The following is a 17,756-nucleotide window of genomic DNA, read 5'->3' as shown; positions in this document are numbered from 1 at the left end:
AATTAACAAGTTTGGTCTAATCCTTAAAGAAATGATCCAATTCATTCAATAATAACCACCTAACTCTAAAGATTCCCCCTCAAAACTGTTAGAACTAACAAATGAATTCAGTGAAGTTGTAGGATACAAAATCAACATACACAAATCAGTTGTGTTTGTATACACTAACAATGAAGTATCTGAAAAAGAAATAAAAAAATAATCCCATTTATAGTAGCATGAAAAACAATAAAATTCTTAGGAAGAAATGTGACCAAGTAGCTGAACAATCTATACATGAAAAACTAATAAGACATCAATGAAAGAAATTGAAGAAGACACAAGTAAATGGAAAGGTATTCCATGCTCATGGATTGGAAAAATTAATATTGTTAAAATGTCCATACTACCTAAGGTAATCTATAGTTTCAAGGCAATCCCTTTCAAAATTCTAATGGTATTTTTTACAGAAATAGAAAAACAAACCTAAAATTTATTTGAAACCACAAAGACCTCAGAAGAGCCAAAACAATCTGGAGAAAGAAAAACAAAGCTGGAGGCATCATACTTCCTGATTCCTATAACTATATTACAAAGTTATAGTAATCAGAACAGTATGATATTGGGACAAAAACAGAAACATAGACCAATGGAAGTGAATAAAGAGCCCAGAAATAAATCCACACATATACAATCAACTAATATTTGACAAGGAAGCTAAGAATACTCAATAAGGAGACCAATACATTGTGCTGGGAAAATTGGATATTCACAGCTATCTTACATAGCTCACAAAAATTACATGTAAAGACTTAAATATAATACCTGAAATTGGAAAACTCCTAGAAGAAAACATAGGGAAAAGTCTCCTTGACATTGGTCTTGGCAATGATTTTTTTTTTTTTTTTTGATATGACACCAAAAGCACTAGCAAATTAAAAAGTGTCTGCATAACAAAAGAAACAATTGATAAAATGAAAAAGCAACTTACAGAATGGGAGAAAATATTTGTTAGTCATACATCTGATAAGGAGTTAATATTCAAAATATATAAGGAATTCATACAATAAATAGAAAAAAAACTGATTTAAAAATGAGCAGAGGACCTAAATAGACGTTTTATCAAACAAGGCATACAAACGGCCAATCGGGACATGAAAAGATGTTCAACATCACTAATCATCAACGAAATGCAAATCAAAACCACAATGAGATATCACTGCTCACCTATTAGAATGGCTATTCAAAAAGACAAGAGATAACAAGTACTGGCAAAGATGTAAAGAAAAGGAAACCCTGTGTACTGCTGGTAGAAATGTAAATTGGTGCAGCCACTATGGAAAACAGCTGGAAGTTCCTCAAAAAATTAAAAAGTGAACTATCATATGATCCAGCAATCCCACTTCTGGGTCTACACCCGAAGGAAATAAAATCAGGATCTCAAAGAGATATCTACACTCTCATGTTCATTGCATCATTATTCACAGTAGCCAAGATATAGAAACAACCTAAGTGTTCCTTTACAGAAGAATGGATGGAGAAAATGATATATGCATATAAATAATGGACTACTATTCATCCATCAGACACCAACACCAAATCAGCTGGCACTGTGACCTTGGACTTCCCAGCCTCCAGAACTGTGAGAAATAAAATTTTGTTGTTTAAGCCAATCTGTGGAATTCTGTTATAGCAGCCTGAACAGACCATGACAATGGGGATACAATCACAAATATCCAGACTGTTGGAGTCTCTAAAGGACAACACTCAGCTCCTCGACAGATACACTTAAAAGCTAAAGAAAATAGAGAGGTATTTATAGATGAAAAGAGACTTAAGAGACACATCAACCAGTTGAATCTTATATAAACAAATAAACTTTTAAAAAAATTATGAAACAATCACAGAAGTTTGAACAGTGGATATTTGATGACAGTAAAGAATTATTGTTAATATTTAGATGTGATCATTGTATTCAGTTATGGTTAAACAATATATGAATCACAGTCCTCAACCTCAAGAGGCTCACAGCTAGTAGGGGGAGATACACAGGCGGAAAAATGATTAAAATGCAAGAAGGCAATGCGAGTGAGAGGTGAAAAGTATCCTAGGAATACAGAAAGGCTATCATCTGGGAGGTATGAGAGAGGTGAGTCTTGAAACACAGCAAGTTTGCCAGGGAAATCAGGGAGGAAGAGAGCTTGGAAGCAAGGAATAAATGTGAACAGAGACAAGTGATATGGGAAAAAAAGGCAAAAGAAAAAATTAAATTTCCTTACAACTTACAGTCCATTGACAAGTCCTTGGAAGAGGCAGAGTGACATTCCTCTAGGAACTTAACTGTCTTGATGTTAATACTTTGCTACGGGGAAAAGGCATCTTAGCTTAACATTATCCCCCCCCCAACACCCCAGGATCCTGTGGGTCTACTTTAACATATAAAAATTCCTTTGGAAACTTCCTTTATCTCCACTCCCCAAGATACATGTTGTCAATCATCCCCCAAGGATATGACCCACTGATATACATCTGAAGGGTCTCATGACTAAGGTTTTACTTGACAGTAATAAATGACCTTTTCTTAACAACAGTTAGTCCCCCTCAAGGTCCCAGAAACCTTGCTTCCAAAATTCCTTAGAGACTTCTGCTGTCCTCAACCCACTCCAAACTTGAAAGTGTATAAAGTCACCCATCATAACCCCAGAGCAGCTCTTTCTGCCCATGGGTCTTGTCCCTATGCTTTATTAAAACCACCTTTTTGCACTGAAGATGTCTCAAGAATTCTTTCTTGGCCATCCACTCCAAGCCCCACCACTCCAGACCACAGCACAAGTAGGTGTAAGAGAACAGGATGTGCTCTAAGGAGTGCAAATATTTGAGTCTGATCACAGCACAGAACAAGTGGGAAGAGACAAGTCTGGAGAGACAGGCTCACATGAGCTCACAGAGGATCTTTTTTGCTTCCATGCTAACGCTAATGGATTATCTGGTTGATTTTTAATTATTTTCAGAGGTGGAGAAATGTCACTGAAGAGTTACAAGTAGATTTCTCTTCCTAGAGATGAGGAGTTCAATGTAGCTTGGGAGAAAATTTGCTTTGTTTTATAAATAAAACCAAAATGGGTCGTTGACCATAGAAATATTAAGGAAGCACCAAACTTGGACAAAGTCATGTGAAAGAATAGTGTTATCAGAGAAAAAGCTCCTTAGACTGAGTTTTACAAGGGAAATCAGGAACCAACTACCATATTAAGAAAAATTACTGAGGTTGAAGATGGTGGAGGAGTAGGGGACTCTATTCCAACCAGTCCCCAGAATTGAGCTGGATATCTACCAGACCACTCTGAACACCCACGAAATCAGCCTGAGATGTAAGAGGATAGATCTGGATCTCTACAAACAGAATAGTGCAGGCGGTTGGTTTTGAGCTATGAAGCAGGGAGCCGTGATTCCATGGGCAGATACTGGAAGATAAATGGAAGGGGGAGGGAGCTGCCATAAGCACTGGCACAGGGAAGGCGAAATAACACAGGAGCACAAAAGCCTCCCACGCTGGGGATGGGCACAGACTCACAGACCGATAGCGACAGGGAAAGGACTTTAGGGCAGCCCCCTGGACTGCGGCGGGGCCGTGCATGCGAACTGGGGGCAGCTGGCAGTTTTAGAAGCACAAAGGGCAGAGATGTGCCCCGACCTGGAGGCGAGGACTGGGAGCGTTGCTGAGGGGTGCACAACCCAGGAGACTGCAGTTTACAGCAGCACAGACAGAAACAGAGATAGTGTGACCTGGAGGGCTCACTGAAGAAGAGACTGTGATCTCTCTGCTCTGAGGCAGAGGGTTGGGAAAAGATCTCTTCTGCTCTGACTCTCAGAAGAGATGCGGAAAGCTGCCAGGGAAAGCCGCCAGAGAACAAAAGCCCCAAAAAACCGGTTTTCACTGAGCCCATCCCCCCCTCCACAGTGGGCAGGGCAACTCCGCCCAAACAGGGTTGCCTGAGTAACAGCACAGCACTCCCCTCCCCCAGAAGACAGACTGGGAGAACAAGAGGCCAAGCAACCCTAAAATCCCTATAAAACAGGTGCATCTTGCTTGGGTTGTGGTCAATAATTTGGACTCTGTACATTTCCTCAACCACCCCTCAACAGAATGACTAGGAGGAGGAACCCCCAAAATAAGAAAGACTCAGAGACTGTGACTTCTGCCACAGATTTACAAATGGATACAGATATACCCAAGCTGTCGGAAATGGAATTCAGGGTAGCAATTGTGAAGACAATAGCTAGAATGCAGAAATTGATTAATGGCAACATAGAGTCTCTAAGGGCAGAAATGAAAGCTGAACTGGCAGAACTTAAAAATGCTATCAATGAGATCCAATCTAATCTAGATAATCTAACAGCTAGGGTAAGCGAGGCCAAAGAACGAATTAATGATCTAGAAGACCAATTGATAGAAAAGAAGGGAAAAGAGAAGGCCAGGGAAAAACAACTCAAAATCCATGAAAATAGAATCAGAGAAATAAGTGACACCATGAAACGTTCCAATGTCAGAATTATTGGGATCCCTGAGGGGATGGAGGGAGAGAGAGGACTAGAAGATATATTTGAGCAAATCGTAGCTGAGAACTTCCCTAATCTGGGGAATGAAACAAACAGTCGTATCCTAGAGGCAGAGAGGACCCCTCCTAAGATCAAGGAAAACAGGCCAACACCCCGGCATGTAATAGTAAAACTCGCAAATCTTAGAACCAAGGAAACTATCTTAAGGGCAGTTAGGGGGAAGAGATTCCTTACATACAGAGGGAGGAACATCAGAATAAGGTCAGACCTATCTACAGAGACCTGGCAAGCCAGAAAGGCCTGGCAAGACATATTCAGGGTATTAAACAAGAAGAACATGCAGCCAAGAATACTTTATCCAGCAAGGCCATCATTTAGAATGGATGGAGAGATGCAGAGTTTCCACGACTGGCAGAAACTGAAAGAATATATGACCACTAAGCCGGCCCTGCAAGAAATATTAAGGAAGGTTCTATAAAAGGAGAAAGACCCCAAGAATGATATAGATCAGAAATTTACAGAGACAATCTATAGAAACAAGGTCTTCACAGGCACATGATGACAATAAATTCATATCTTTCAATAATCACTCTCAACGTGAACGGCCTAAATGCTCCCCTAAAACGGCACAGGGTTGCAGACTGGATAAAAAGACAGGACCCACCCATATGCTGTCTACAAGAGACTCATTTTGAACCTAAAGATACATCCAGACTGAAAAGTGAAGGGATGGAGATCCATCTTCCATGCCAACGGACATCAAAAGAAAGCTGGGGTAGCAGTTCTTATATCAGAGAAATTATATTTTAAGCTAAAGACTGTAGTTAGAGACACAGAAGGACACTATATCATTCTTAAAGGGTCTATCCAACAAGAAGATCTAACAATTCTAAATATCTACACCCCCAACAGGGGAACAGCCATCTACATAAGCCAACTGTTAACCAAAATAAAGAGTCATATTGATAACAATACATTAATTGTAGGAGACCTCAATACTCCACTCTCAGCAATAGACAGATCATCTAAGTAGAAAATCAACAAAGAAACAAGAGCTTTGAATGACACACTGGACCAGATGGACCTCATAGATATATACAAAACATTCCACCCTAAAACAACAGAATACTATTCTTCTTGAGTGCACACAGAACTTTCTCCAGAATAGACCACATACTGGGTTGCAAATCAGGTCTCAACCGATATCAAAAGATTGAGATTATTCCCTGCATATTCTCAGACCATAATGCTTTAATGCTCTGAACTCAATCACAAGAAAAAATTTAAAAGAAATTCAAACACTTGGAAGCTAAAGACCACTCTGCTCAAGAATGTTTGGGTCAACCAAGAAATCAAAGAAGAACTTAAACATTTCATGGAAACCAATGAGAATGAAAACACATCAGTCCAAAACCTATGGATACTGCAAAGGTGGTCCTAAGGGGGAAATACATAGCCATCCAAGCCTCACTCAAAAAAATAGAAAAATCCTGAATTCACCAACTAAATTTACACCTTAAAGAACTAGAGAAAAAGCAACAAATGATGCCTAAGCCACACATTAGAAGAGAAATAATTAAGATTAGAGCAGAGATCAATGAATTAGAAACCAGAAACGCAGTAGATCAGATCAATGAAACTAGAAGCTGGTTCTTTGAAAGAATTAATAAGATCAATAAACCACTGGTCAGACTTATCCAAAAGAAAAGAGAAAGGACCGAAATTAATAAAATGATGAATGAAAGGGGAGAGATTATGACTAACACCAAGGAAATAGAAACAATTATTAGAAATTATTATCAACAACTATATGCCAATAAACTGAGCAATCTGGATGAAATGGATGCCTTCCTGGAAACCTATAAGCTGCCAAGACTGAAACAGGAAGAAACTGACAACCTGAATAGGCCAGTAACCAGTAACAAGATTGAAGCAGTGATCAAAACCTCCCAAAAAACAAGAGTCCAGGGCCTGATGGATTCCCTGGGGAATTCTACCAAACATTCAAAGAAGAAATAATACCTATTCTCCTGAAGCTGTTTCAAAAAATATAAACAGAAGGAAAGCTTCCACACTCATTCTATGAGGCCAGCATTACCTTAATCCCCAAACCAGGCAAAGACCCCATCAAAAAGGAGAATTTCAGACTGATATCCCTGATGAATATGGATTCCAAAATTCTCAACAAGATCCTAGCTAATGGGATCCAACAATACATTAAAAGGATCATCCACCACGACCAAGTGGGATTTATCCCTGGGATGCAAGGTTGGTTCAACATTCGCAAATCAATGTGATAGAACACATTAATAAGAGGAGAGAGAAGAACCATATGGTCCTCTCAATTGATGCAGAAAAAGCATTTGACAAAATACAACAACTTTCCTGATTAAAACTCTTCAGAGTATAGGGATAGAGGTAAGATTTCTCAAGTTCATAAAATCCATCTATGAAAAACCCACAGTGAATATCATCCTCAATGGGGAAAAGCTGAGAGCCTTTCCCTTAAGATCAGGAACACGTCAAGGATACCCACTCTTGCCACTAGTGTTCAACATAGTACTAGAAGTCCTGGCAACAGCAATCAGACAACAAAAAGAAATAAAAGGTATTCAAATTGGCAAAGAAGAAGTCAAACTCTCTCTCTTCGCAGATGACATGATACTTTATGTGGAAAACCCAAAAGACTCCACCCCCAAATTACTAGAACTCATAAAGCAATTCAGTAATGTGGCAGGATACAAAATCAATGCACAGAAATCTGTTGCTTTCTTATACACTAACAATGCAACTATAGAAAGAGAAATTAGAGAAATGATTCCATTTACAATAGCACCAAAAACCATAAGATACCTCGGAATAAACCTAACCAAAGAGGTAAATGATCTATACTCTAGGAACTACAGAACACTCATGAAAGAAATTGAAGAAGACACAAAAAGGTGGAAAAACATTCCATGCTCATGGATCGGAAGAATAAACATTGTTAAAATGTCTCTGCTACCCAGAGCAATCTATACCTTCAATGCCATCCTGATCAAAGTTCCAATGACATTTTTCAAAGTGCTGGAACAAATAATGCTAAAATTTGTATGTAATCAGAAAAGACCCTGAATCACCAAGGAAATGTTGAAAAATGTTGAAAAAGAAAAACAAAGCTGGGGGCATCATGTTGTCCAATTTCAAGCTATATTACAAAGCAGTGATCACCAAGACAGCATGCTACTGGCACAAAAACAGACATATAGACCAATGGAACAGAATAGGGAGCCCCAAGAGATTATTTGACCAACTCTATGGTCAAATAATCTTCAACAAAGCAGGAAAAAATGTGCAATGGAAAAAAGACAGTCTCTTCAATAAATGGTGCTGGGAAGATTGGGCAGCTATATACAGAAGAATGAAACTCCACCATTCTCTAACACCATACACAAAGATAAACTCAAAATGGATGAAAGACCTCAATGTGAGACAGGAATCCATCAAAATCCTAGAGGAGAACATAGGCAGTAACCTCTTTGACATCGGCCACAGCAACTTCTTTCAAGATACATCTCCAAAGGCTAGTGAAACAAAAGCAAAAATGAACTTTTGGGACTTCATCAAGATAAAAAGCTTCTGCACAGCAAAGGAAACAGTCAACAAAACAAAGAGGCAACCCACAGAATGGGAGAAGATATTTGCAAAGGACACTACAGATAAAGGGCTGGTATCCAAGATCTATAAAGAACTTCTCAAACTCAACACCCAAAAAAACAAATAATCAAGTCAAAAAATGGGCAGAAGACATGAACAGACACTTCTCTGAAGAAGATATACAAATGACTAACAGACACATGAAAATATGTTCATCATCATTAGCCATCAGGGAAATTCAAATCAAAACCACATTGAGAAACCACCTTACACCAGTTAGAATGGCAAAAATTGACAAGGCAAGAAACAACAAATGTTGGAGAGGTTGTGAAGAAAGGGGAACCTTTCTCCACAAGGGGAGTGGGAATGCAAGTTGGTATAGCCACTTTGGAAAACAGTGTGGAGGTGCCTCAAAAAATTAAAAAGAGAGCCACCATATGACCTAGCAATTGCACTACTGAGTATTTACCCCAAAGACACAGATGTAGTGAAAAGAAGGGCCATATGCACCCCAATGTTCACAGCAGCAATGTACACAATAGCCAAACTGTGGAAAGAGCTGAGATGCCCTTCAACAGATGAATGGATAAAGAAGATGTGGTCCATATATACAATGGAATATTACTCAGCCATCAGAAAGGATGAATACCCAACTTTTACATCAACATGGATGGGACTGGGGGAGATTATGTTAAGTGAAATAAGCCAAGCAGAGAAAGTCAATCATCGTATGGTTTCATTTATTTGTGGAACATAAGGAATAGCATGGAGGACATTAGGAAAAGGAAGGGAAAAATGAAGGGGGGGAAATCAGAGAGGGAGACAAACTATAAGAGACTGTGGACTCCGAGAAACAGACTGAGGGTTTTGGAGGGGAGGGGAGTTGGGGGATGCGTTGGCCCGGTGGTGGGTATTAAGGAGGGCACGTACTGCATGGAGCACTAGGTATTATACGAAAACATTGAATTGTGGATCACTACCATCAAAAACTAATGATGTATTGTATGGTGACATAACATAACATAACATAACATAATAAAATAAAATAGAATAGTATAGAATAATAAAATAAAATGAAAACTACTGCAGTGGCTTAGCTCTCAACACCATAGAGTTACAACACAAAGTAAGGTTTTTGTGGACTTTGGATACAATGCATCTTTGAGAAAACTTCACAAGAACGCCATTGAATATTTACATCTGCTGTTGCAATATTTGAGCCACTAATAATTTTCACAATAAGCATGGTTTTAATAATTTCAGCAATCTAAGTGATCTCTTGAAACACTTGAAATAATAAATAAATAAAGTGACTCTATGGGTATAGTATAACAAGATTATGCTTTATCTTTTTTTTTGGTGCTCTAAGGCATGAGAACAGTAAGTCTGGTAAAAAAAAAAAAAATATATATATATATATATATATATAGTCTTTAGACATTTTCTTAACTTTTAAATATAGCTGCTAACACTTTAATAAGAAATTGACTTCCTTTCCTTCCTTTCCTCTCTCCCTCATCCCTCCCTTTTTTCCTTTCCCTGTTTCTTAAGCATGAGTGTATATGCTTATATACCATGGCTAGAAAGTCACCATTAACCCACAGTTAGATATTTCAAACTAAGAAGTTGTGTTCTAAGGAGGCAAATTAAATACACCTTTAGCAGAACTATGTCCTTTTAGGGTTAGCACTTTTTCCCTAGAATTTCTCCACAATTCTGGCAGCCCTATGCCTGGAAAGTACCATTTGTTCTTGAAATCTGCATGCATCCTTTTCATCGAATACTTGCTCACAGGAAGTTCCTAATATTTGTGTCTTCACCTTAACAACAAAGACTATGAAGAGGAACTGACCTGTTTTTGGCATAAAGCAAACTGGATTGTTCTCCCACATGTTGTATTATTTACAAACAAGTCAGACTTGGAAGAACAGATGGTGGCCTGTTGTTCTTTTCTGAGCCATGAAACCTTTGGGTTGGAGTAGAAGATCCACCCCCCACCCCCAATCTCCCTCTCCTAAGCAGAGTCTGCTTGTCCCTCTCCCTTTGCTCCTAAAGAATGAGTATTTCACTGACAATCTTTCTAGGACAACAAGGAAGAGTAAACCATAGAAAGAGGAAGAAAGAATTTTCTACAAATGAAGCAGAAAAGCAAAAGCACTCTGGAGATTCTCCTCAGTAGGAGCCGGTTTGCATTTCACCATGGGACGAGGAAGAAACTTGGCCTCTGGTTTGGGACCTAAGACTAGACAGTTCTATAGCCTTTTAAAGCTACTATCTGATTATATGTCACTACCAAATGTCAGCAGTTGTGCACATATTAGAACCTGGTCTGACTATACTCTGAGTGGTTTGTCCCCGTAGAGCAAAGCTTCAGTGGCATCATACTGTGTTTTCTGTTTGCAGGAGAACCCAGACTGAAACACCAGCCATACTATCATTCACATTTATTGGTAGACTAAAGATATTTTCAAACATTCCAAATTAAAAAAAAAAAAAATGAGGGGCGCCTGGGTGGCTCAGTCGTTAAGCGTCTGCCTTCGGCTCAGGTCATGATCCTAGGGTCCTGGGATCGAGCCCCGCATCGGGCTCCCTGCTCGGCGGGAAGCCTGCTTCTCCCTCTCCCACTCCCCCTGCTTGTATTCCCTCTCTCGCTGTGTCTCTCTCTGTCAAATAAATAAAATCTTTAAAAAAAATAAAATTAAAAAAAAACGTACCTTGCACAGGCCCTTTCTCAAATATCTTAGTGTTTATGTTTGATAAAAAGAGAGTTAACAAAGAAGAGGCACCTGGATGGCTCAATCGGTTAAGCCTCCAACTCCTAATTTCTGCTCAGGTCATGATCTCAGGGTCCTGAGATTGAGCCCCACATCAGGCCCCAACCTCAGCGCAGAGTCTGCTTGTCTCTCTCCCTTTGCTCCTTCCCCTGCTCTCTCTCTCTCTCTCAAATAAATTAATTAATTAATTTTTCAAAAGTCTTAAAAAGAGAGAGAAAGTTAACAAAGAACAAGTAAGAAATATGAAAAACAAGCTTAGGGCACAGGAAAGAAGCGAGAGGGATTTCCCAGCGAATTGCAAAGGTAGGTCTCAGGGTGGCAGCCATGACCACAAAGAAAGAGCTTCTCTCTAGGTTGGAGAAGTGTTAGTCAACATGCAGACTACAATGAAAGCTGTCATCCCTAAGACCCCTGCTACCAATGTAAACACAAGGACTTCTTTTAAACATCTTTTAAACACGAGGACAGAACATTCAGGAGAACTGGACCATCTACTTTCCCTTCCAAGTCGTGATGTCTCCTTGGGCCAAGGACAAGGTTCTTCTTCGACATATTCCTGAGACATGGGGTTAGACCTCAGTGAGCTGCTGAGCAAAAGCAGAGATCAGCCCCTCCCTCTGACCATATTTCTTCCTAGTTTCTGGGTCTATCCCAACTTACTGCCAAATTTCTTTGTTTCCAGGACTACTTCACAGCTTCATCTGCTGGTTTCCTAGAAATAACAATATAAACTCCAAAAGAAGCTGAGGCCAGCCCCTGGCCCAGAAATTCTGTTTGGCTTACCTCCTGGAGCCTTCGTCTAACCTGGGCAATGTTCCCCTTCCCTTGCACACTTAGGTTCATGCTTGCTACTGAATTAAAAGAGAGAGAGAGAGAGAGAAAACTAAAATGAAGCAACATATTAGAAATACATAAGTGGCGAAACTGTAATGAAGAACAAGGAAATGATTCACACAAAGACAGGATAGTGGTTTCTTTTGCTGGGGAGGGAGTGGAAGGGCACATGGAGCATTTCTAAAGTACTGAGTGTAATCTATTTTGTAACATAAGTGGGGTAAATTGCTTTTTGTTTTATAATTATTCTTCAAACCATATGTATATGCATTATGTATGCTTTTGTATGTATGCTACATTTGATCATTTCATACACACACACACACAATTGTTAAAAAGTTACTGAATTCAAGACAAACATGTTATGGCTTTATCATCAGAAACTCTTCCTCCAGATACCAGGCTTGCAAATTAACAGCAGAGTGATGTGACTGATACTTACCTTCCCCTTCTTTTTTTTTTTTTTTAAGATTTTATTTATTTATTCATGAGAGACAGAGAGAGGGAGAGGCAGAGCGAGAAGCAGGCTTCCCGCCGAGCAGGGAGCCCGATGCGGGGCTCGATCCCAGGACCCTGGGATCATGACCTGAGCCGAAAGCAGACGCTTAACCGACTGAGCCACCCAGGTGCCCCTTACCTTCCCCTTCTAATGAGCAACATGTCCCTCGAAAGGAAGAATGAAGCAAATGTGTGTGAGTATGTGAGGAGCTATAAGTCCATTTTACTAACTGCTCTCAAATTCCTGAGCAAACCCATAAAATTAAAATAAAATCTCCTCACTTTGTCCCATGCCCTTGAAACAGAAAAAATATTTTCCATTAAGAGTTAAATGAGGGAGACAAACCATGAGAGACTCTGGACTCCAGGTAACCGAGGGTTTCAGAGGAAAAGGGGGGTGGGGCACGGGGTAGCCAGGTGATGGGTATTAAGGAGGGCACGTATTGTGATGAGCATCAGGTGTTATATGCCAATTAATGAATCACTGAACACTACATCAAAAACTAATGATGTACTGTATGTTAGCTAACTGAACATAAAAAATAAGAGTTAAATGCCATACTGGGGCACCTGCATGGCTCAGTCAGTTAAGCACCCCACTCTTGATTTCAACTCAGGTCATGATCTCAGGATCATGAAATCAAGCTCCAAGCCAGCCTCTGTGCTCAGTAGACAGAGATTCTCTCTCTCCCTCTGCCCCTCTCCAACTCATTCTCTCTCTCTAAAAAAAGAGTTAAATGAAATACCTTACAGCTGAAATTTTTAAGTAAATCTGCTCATGACCAAAAATGATTTATAGCAAAATAGTTCAGGTTTGTAAGAAAGAAAAGAAGTCAGCTATTTGGGGACACCTGGGTGGCTCAGTTGGTTAAGCGTCTGCCTTCAGTCATGATCCCTGGGGTCCTGGGATGAGCCCCAGGCCGGGCTCCTTGCTCAGTGGGAAGTTTACTTGCCCCTCCCCCTGCTTGTGCTCTCTCTCTCCCCCTCTCTCTCAAATAAATAAATAAAATCTTAAAAAAAAAAAAAAGAAGTCAGTTGTGAGGCAAAAAGTATAGGAAGAAATAAAAAGCTGAAGAAAAATAAACCCAATTAAAAGTGACAGCTCCTCAGACATTTCCAGCAGACATTTTCTTTCCTCCTCCTATAAACTTTGTGTATGTTAATCTCAATTCTTTAAAAGATTTACCTTTACAATTGCTTTCCTCAGAGCTAGTTTATACACATGTAAGAATTATTTTCTAAAAAAGAAGTATAGATATAATTTCTAATCATTGCTTCACTGAGTCATTATTTGGAATAAAGAAGTATTTAAGGAAGTTAAAAAAACTCTCTGTTGCGGCGCCTGGGTGGCTCAGTTGGTTGAGCCACCGACTCTTGATTTTGGCTCAGGTCATGATCTCAGGGTGGAGCGACTGAGCCCGCCTAGGGTTCCCTCTCAACACGGAGTCTGCTTGTCCGTCTCCCACCCCCTCTGCCACTATCCCGCTTGCTCCCAGCGCGTGCGTGTTCACATACACGTGCTCTCTCTCTCTCTCTCAAATAAATAAATAAATAAATAAATAAATAAATAAATAAAATCTTAAAAAAACAAAACTTCCTCTACTACTTTTCGTAAAATGGTATTCCTTCATAATACATATTAACGGCCTCTTCTAAGTAGGTGTTAAGTCTGTTAGGTAAATATATCATTCTGCATTTACAGCCCCTCTCCCCATCTCAATCCTGATTCAACTATGTTAGGCTATAAAAATGTATTCTATAATTCCACAGAAATATTTTTTGATGGTTTTTTTTTTTTAATTCTACTCTTATGGCTCTGTTGGCATCCAAGTATTTTGTGTTACTCCCACGCATAATGATGGAGGTTGGGTTTGTGTTGTAACATTTCAGAAAGGTAAAAATGAAGTTGCATTACTCGGGCATAATAGGTCAGACAGTTTGATTCATTCACTCCCTCGTTTATTCACTCACTTTTCCCTTCATTCATTCATCACATGTCAATTGTCTTTGGGTTGTAAAACCTTATGATAAGTGAATTAGACAATGGCACTGACATCAAAGCGCCCACTATCTTATAGGAGGTTGACATAAGCCCAAATGACTAAAGTATAGCAATCGCCATAGAGAACTACAGATAAAGTATGGCTCACATGTGACGGCCGACGCCGTTTCGCTTTGGCTCTCCGGTAATCCCTTGCACCTGGAACAGTGCTGGCTCCTGCTGCTGACTAAGCGCTCATGTTCGCTGAATGGGGGAGGGGGAGGAAGGGGGGAATAAAAGAGGTAACACAGTATATAGGCTTCAGTGATAGAAAGATCTGGTTATGGGAAGATAAAAAAGGCAGGTTTCAAGAACCAAGGTCACCCTGGTGAGTCTTATGTTGATTGTTCTGCTTCAGTTCTTTTGCAGCTGAGCAGTAAATGCCTCAGTGTGGCCCCAAGCCTCCCTTTCCACACTGTCCTATCACAATCACCTGAAAAGTCATCCATGAACATAAGGGCAAATGAAGTTCCAGAACCTAGGTAAAAGTTGTTGAAATATGGTCCATTCATCAAATGAGTGCTGTCCTTTCAAAGGAGTTACCTTGAGGCTTAGGCATTTAGGTCCACGATATTGACATTATTCAATATACAAAATATCACTCAGTTGCCACCATAATCTGCATCAGCTCTTTTTAATATTCACAATGGTTATCTTTGTATCCTTTAAGAGTGGCTTTGATATTTGGGAGTCCTGATATTTCCTCCACTTAAATGTACAATTAGATCATTCAGTAATGTGATTCTTGAATATCTTAAAGAGAAACCACAATTACAGAATGTTTGTTCTGCATGATGACAAAGCGTGTAAAGTGAAGAGGACACTGATTACCTGGTTACACTACTATCTTATTTAAGCAAATCTTCAACTACCCACTATAAGGTAATGGTGTATTTTTTTCCGGCAACAGAACATTGATTTTTACTTTAATAATTTGGTTTTTAAATTTTATTTTATTATCATAAAGACACTGAACAAAAGATCTACCCTCTTATCAAAACTCTAAGCATACAATTATTGTTGATTATAGGTATGATGTTGTGCAGCAGATCTCTGGGGCTTATTCCTCTTGTTTAACTAAAACTTTACGCCCATGGATTAGTAACTCCCCATTTCTCCCTCCCTCCAGCTCCTGGTAACCACCACCATTCCACTCTTTGATTCTATAAATCTGACTATTTTTTTAAAAGATTTTATTTATTTATCTTGAGAGAGAGTGGGGGGAGGGGCAGAGGGAGAGGTTGAGAGAGAATCTGAAGCAGACTCCATGCGGAGCGGGGCTTGATTTCACAACCCTGAGATCATGACCTGAGCGGAAATCAAGAGTCAGAGGCCTAACCGACTTAGCCACCCAGGCGCCCCTAAATTTGACTATTTTAAATACCTTCTATGAGTGAAATCATGCAGTATTTGTCTTTCTGTGACTGGCTTATTTCACTTACTGTGCTTATCCTCAAGGTTCATCCATGTTGTAGCATATTACAGAATTTTCTTCTTTTGTAAAGCTTGCTAGTAATCCATTGTGTGAATATACTACATTTTCTTTATCCATTCATCTGTTGACAGACATTTAAGTTGTTTCCACATCTTAGCTCCTGAGAACAGTTCTGTAATGAACCTGGGAATGCTAATATCTCTTTGAGATCCTGATTTCAATTCTTTTGGATAAATACCCAGCAATGGGATTGCTGAACGATATGGCAGTTCTATTTTTAATTTTTTGAGGAATCTCCATACTTTTTTCAATAGTGCTACACCATTTTGCATTCTGACCAACAGTGTGCAAGGATTGGTAATGTTGTGTTTCTAAAAAGCTCAATGGAACTGAAGTACTAACAACCCATCCATTGGAACTTCTGAATTGCCAGCAATTCAATTAAGAACTTGAAGTAAGATGAGACTAACTTGAAAATCTTGTATTATTATTTTAAAGAGTTATTTTATAGCAAAACAAGCACACCAGGAGGACTTGAATTTTTTTATTAATAGAAAACATGCAGGTGCTTCTGAACAATAGAAAATATCCTTTCAGGGCACATGGGTGGCTCAGTTGGTTAAGTATCCAGCTCTCGGTTTCAGCTCAGGTCATGATCTTGGGGTCATGGGACTGAGCCCTGGTCAGGCTCCATGAACATTGCAGAATCTGCTTGAGATTCTCTCTCCCTCTCCTTCTCCCTGCTCTCTCTCTTTCTCTAAAATAAATAAGTAAATAAATAAAATCCTATGAAAAAAAAGAAAAAGAAAAAGAAAAAATATCCTTTCAAGAACCTCAAAGAGTGGTTGATTCCCTCCAACATAATACCCACCAGTGACATATACCATGGAACAAACAAAGGAACACTATTTTTAAAAAGTGTGAGATGGCTCAGAAAGGGATTTATCTGTACTTCTGGATGGTTAGTATACTTTCCCTTGTATCATCAACACGCTACATTATTAATGCTGTGTCTTCCGTGTCATAGATTAGAGAAGATATGCCAGCGTCTTTCCTTTAATGTCCAGGATAAACTATATTTTATGCATGCCATCCTTCTAAGCTAACTGTAGATTTCTTCCATTATTCAGGATAATGGAAGGTAGTCCAGGATAATAGTCAAAGAAACCCTGTGCTTTTTACCATTGACCCAGAAAATAAATCAACCTGTGGAACATCTCAGATCCTGGTAGTTTAAAAAAAAAAAATACTTTCAGAAAGTTCTATTAACTACCAATAGTGTAAAGAATATTTAAAAGCCCTTGTTGTTTATTTTAAAATGTGTCTATCTCATTTTCCTTTTACTTTGTATCTTAGATTGTCAAAGTTTTCCTCAAAATTACAGTAATAATGTATGAGATAATGTCATGTCCTGTCACTCTTCCAAAATGTTATAAGAATTTCTTACAGGCTTGTGAATATCATTCTCTTGATCTTAATAGAAGAAACTGAGGATGAAAATATTTTAAAAACTAGTGAAACTTAAGAAAATGATCTTTTGAGAGAAAGGCAAACCAAGAAACAGACTGTTAACTATAGAGAATAAAGTGATGGTTACCAGAGGGGAGGTGGGCAGGGGATGGGGGAAACAGGTGATGGGGATGAAGGAGCACCAGGTGATGTATGGAAGTGTTGAGTCACAATTGTACACCTGAAACTAATATTACACTGTATGTTAACTATACTGGAATTTAAATAAAAACTTAAAAAAAAGGAAAGTTAAAAGAAAAAAATTTTAAATGTTCTTTCAATTAGTAAGTCATTTATGTAATATATGATAAATAATTACCACTCATTTTTAAACAAGCTGGAACTATTTTCTTGTGTGATTTACATTATAAATCATGAAGCCAAATGGAATATATTTCAGTGCTTCTCAAAAAAAACTTCACCATGGGACCGTGATGCATGGCATTCATAAAACATCCCAGTTGACAGGATCCCAGATAGAGGGCCGCTA

This window comes from Phoca vitulina, unplaced genomic scaffold (genome assembly GCF_004348235.1).
Source record: "Phoca vitulina isolate PV1807 unplaced genomic scaffold, GSC_HSeal_1.0 scaffold4, whole genome shotgun sequence".
Taxonomy (NCBI): domain Eukaryota; kingdom Metazoa; phylum Chordata; class Mammalia; order Carnivora; family Phocidae; genus Phoca; species Phoca vitulina.
The sequence above is the reverse complement of the archived record's forward strand: the minus strand, read 5'-3'. Positions refer to the sequence as shown.